This window comes from Austrofundulus limnaeus, unplaced genomic scaffold (genome assembly GCF_001266775.1).
Source record: "Austrofundulus limnaeus strain Quisiro unplaced genomic scaffold, Austrofundulus_limnaeus-1.0 Scaffold217, whole genome shotgun sequence".
NCBI lineage: Eukaryota > Metazoa > Chordata > Actinopteri > Cyprinodontiformes > Rivulidae > Austrofundulus > Austrofundulus limnaeus.
This window is the reverse complement of record NW_013952619.1, coordinates 171,572-175,679: the sequence shown is the minus strand read 5'-3', so window position 1 is coordinate 175,679 and position 4,108 is coordinate 171,572. Positions and strand designations below refer to the sequence as shown.

At 35.4% G+C, this 4,108-nt stretch overlaps 1 protein-coding gene across 2 annotated transcripts in view; it reads left to right on the top strand.

The window, feature by feature from the left end:
* The first annotated feature begins 761 nt into the window (after nucleotides 1-761).
* LOC106525201 (troponin I, fast skeletal muscle) overlaps nucleotides 762-4,108 on the top strand; it is a 25,254-nt gene continuing 21,907 nt past the window's right edge. The window contains exon 1 of one of the 2 annotated variants that reach the window (XM_014019351.1): nucleotides 762-820. The gene's annotated coding sequence lies outside the window, so the exon portion shown is untranslated. The remainder of the gene's footprint in view (nucleotides 821-4,108) is intronic. The other variant, XM_014019352.1, reaches the window with a different exon arrangement.

The following is a 4,108-nucleotide window of genomic DNA, read 5'->3' as shown; positions in this document are numbered from 1 at the left end:
TAGAAGAGTTTGTTGAATCTGACGTGACATGTTCGTACGAACCCTTTGTACGAACAAAAGTAAGAGAAATTTAGGATAAGAATACGAACGTGTTCTTGCATGAGGCCCAATGTTCAGTTCAGAAAATGACAAACTGAACAAAAGATGTCATGCTAAAGCACAGAAGTTTAATCCTCCTGCTGCCCTTGGGTCAAAATGATCGACAAATTGTTGTAGAGTTCCTTTACACTAGTATGTTGTTATATAAATCTGAGAAATGACACAACAGGCCCTTGTCTAGTCTGAGCCAACAGCTTTTCTATACTTCTACTTTCGGACGCATGTCAAGTCTGAAGATACCCTTTTTTTAAATATGTGCTACATAAGATGCATTTAGTAAAATTCATGTTTTTTGGGTACTTTTCTGATTTTATTTGACTTTACTCTTTAAAATAAATGATAATGATAATATAACAAAGCAAATAGTTGTTCTTTCTATCAAACACCTACGTTTCTTCTGAGTATTTATGTTACCTGTGAGCTACAGTCACTTCCTGGATTTATTTATTTTTTGTTTAGTTTTTGTCAAAAGGTTAAGGGTAGAAGATAAAACGAACAACAATCTACAAGTGTGGGTTATTTATAATGTGGCCGGCTCAGGAAGGGGCTAGATGACACTGTATTGTATTTCATGACCTTGCCAGCTCATTGGTTTGACCAGTAATCCACTTCCATAAAGAGAATGTGGAGGGGATCGAGGTCTATCTGTGATTGCAATATATACCTCCGTAACACTTCATCTGCCCGGGACTCAACCTGTGTCTTTGTCTGCCTGGGTAGAGTAAGAGCTCTTTCTTTTCCACTCTGCTTTAACTGTTTCAGAAGACAAAGCATGTTGTCTACTGGTTGATTGCATGTTTCTTTTTGTTGGTTCAGATCATTGTTTAAGGTTTGTTCAGATGGTTTGCACATGTGGTAATATTTTAGGTTTATTTATGTCGTTATCAAACTATACAGATATTTGTCCAATGATTTGATCGTTTTGTGAATAAGACTAAGTGTTACAAGAGTAAAATAGGAATCATATCAGTTTTGACTTAACAATAAAAATGATTTTTAAAGATATAAATAATTTTGAATGTTTTTCGTATGTTTTGACATAAAATTTGAGTAGATTTTGGAGGTATTTGGTCTTCTTCAGCTGTTAAGATGAACCACTTGGAGAATATAGTCTTGAAGGTTGAAGTTGTCTGTCTTGACAAGTTCTCAGTTTCCTGCTGGTCCAAAGCCGATGATGAACAGCCTGCTGAAGTGGTATGCTGAAAAACAACACCACTACAAGGCATTAAACAGAAAACCAGTCCATCAATGTTTATCTTCCTGTTAGCACCCAGGAGAGGTGTGTTCACAGGAAGACCTGGTCTCATCTGGAGCCTCTACCAGCTTAATCCCTGTGCACCAATTTTAGTCCATGTTCTCCTCAAGGATTTTGATATTTAAAGAAGCTTCCAACACTGGAGGAGTGATTCACACGTTCAGACATTTCCTTATTTGGATTTTGAATGTTTCAAGTGAGATTTGAGCTTTAAACCAAGTTGTGCTTGAATGCTGTTTGACATTTGAGTTGTCACTAGAGCCTGATTTTTTGTTTTTAAATCCAGAGTATCTTCTTGTACGGAATAAAAGGCTTTGTGTGGGAGCATCTTATTTTTATTTTTACTCCATAAAACAGGTGAGCAGTGCTGAGGTCAGCCTAGTGATGAGTTATTTTAGTGACACGCTTTGATATCTTGGCCGTGTAAGGACGTTCTTCAGCATTAGGTTGCTGTGAAATCCTAAATCTTTCCTCCTGAGAATATCCCATACTTAACCTACAATCACTCAAGACAAAAATCTGAGCACATATTTAACCCATTGGACGTCGTTCCAACTCCTAAAATACTCCACTGAGTTCTTCATGTTTCTATATTAACACGGCTGGAGATGTACCACCCCTCGTCTCCTCTGCCTGCTTCTTGTTTGGGTTAAAAATGACACGTATGTCTGCAAATATCTCTTCTTTTAGAACAAGGCAGCTTTTTTATTTGTTTTTTTTTTTTTTACTGTAGATGTTAGGAACAGCTGTGGGTTCCGGAATAGAATATTAATCTGCTGCTCTTTCACAGCTGCCAAACATTGCATGTAAAATACCTCTGCTGGCAGGCGCTGGTGTTATAAATGGCTACTTAATAAAAAGTGTCTAAAAGAGCTTGTGAATGTAAGACCACTCTTTATTTAAGGGAAATAAATACATTTTTTTAATTTCTTGAAAAGTTGTACGTTTACACATCACATGCGGTTGTTTCGTCAATAATAATATTATTTGGAGATCGTTTTAATTTGGTTTTCCAAGCTTTGAAGTTCTAGGAGTCGTCCTGTAACCGAAAGGTTGCTGGTTCGATCTCCCGTTCCAGTCGTCTCAGTTGTTGTGTCCTTGAGCAAGACACTTCACCCGCCAATGGGCAGCTGTGGCCACAGTGTAGCTCACCATCTTCAGTGTGTGAATGTGTGTGTGAATGGGTGAATGTTTGTAAGTGTAAACTGCTTTGGGGTCCGGAGGGACTTGATAAAGTTCAGTCCATTTACCATTTTATCGTTAATGATGGATGGATGGATGGATGGATGGATGGATGGATGGATGGATGGATGGATGGATGGATGGATGGATGGATGGATGGATGGATATGTAGTGAGTCGTTAGAAGAAAGACAGAACGAGTGATTATCTATTTCTGTCCTACACTTTTACCAAGTTGGGGCACCAGGTCAGTTACTGACCAACATTTATTCACCCTTTTTAATCTGCTCCTTGTAAAGTAATGTTTGGAGCCAGAAATGCTGATGTTAGCTAGTTAATTAGCCAGTGTTATTGTTTCTTTAACAAAGTTAAAAGGAAAACTGAGCAAAGCTGCTGGAAAAACAGATTTTAACCAGAAAGCACATCTGGTCACAAAACTGGGTCACAGTTTGATAGCTGGCTGTTTATTTCAGCTTGTTACATAATGTAGCACTCACACCTACGTGCAGTAGCATACTCACAACAACAACAAAAAAAATTCCAAATATTGCCAATAAAAATTGCACACCCCTGAGATAAACAGATATACAAACACAAACATGACTGAAATGGCTGAGTGCTGTTCTGTCCACAGTGACAGGAAGTGATGACAGAGAGTATGTTTGAAGTTTGTTTATTTCAATCATGAATTGAAATATGAGTATGAAACAGCAAGTCATCCAATACAAAAAGTCCAATAATATAAAAAAAATCTAATAAAACAATAGAAAAAAGGTAGAAAAAATCAACTCGTCCAGTAAAAAAAGTAATAATAAAATAAATAAATAAAAAAATAAAATAATCAATGATGCATACAAAATCAAAATGTCAAGGAAAGAAAAATTACTTTGAAAAGAAGTCATGAATGTAAAGAAGCAGAAAGAAGTATAAACTTATAATATCTGCCCCTACTCGCAAAATAAAACCAACCACCAACTCAAAAGTTCACCATTAGCATACGGCAAAAGTAATTCAACACACAAAATTATAACAAAAAAAATTACAACAAATTTCAACACACAAAATTACAACAAAACAATACTTAGACAATATTATAACGCTTCATCAAAATGATTTTCAAGTTATTTTAATACAAAAAAGATTTTGACTGTTTTATCTATCAAGACCATTCCACAAACTAACAACCTTAATTGAGATACATCTTGACTCTATTACAGTTCTGAATCTATTTTATTCAAAAGTCTCAACACCTTTTAAATTATATATACTTTCTCTTTTGATAAATCTGTGTTGGATACTGTTAGATAACATATTTTAGTGGACTTTTTACATGAATTTTAAGATATTTTACTCAATGAAATCATTAACCTTCAGTAGATTCATCATCTCTATAAATATTGGGTTTGTATGACCTCTGAATCCAGCTCCAATGATAAATCTAACAGCTGTTTTCTGTAAGAGAAAGATTGAATTTAAATATGTTTTACAGGCATTCCCCCATACCTCCACACAATACGTCATATATGGTACAACCAGTGAATTATACAAAATATACAAAGCCTTTTTTATTTAA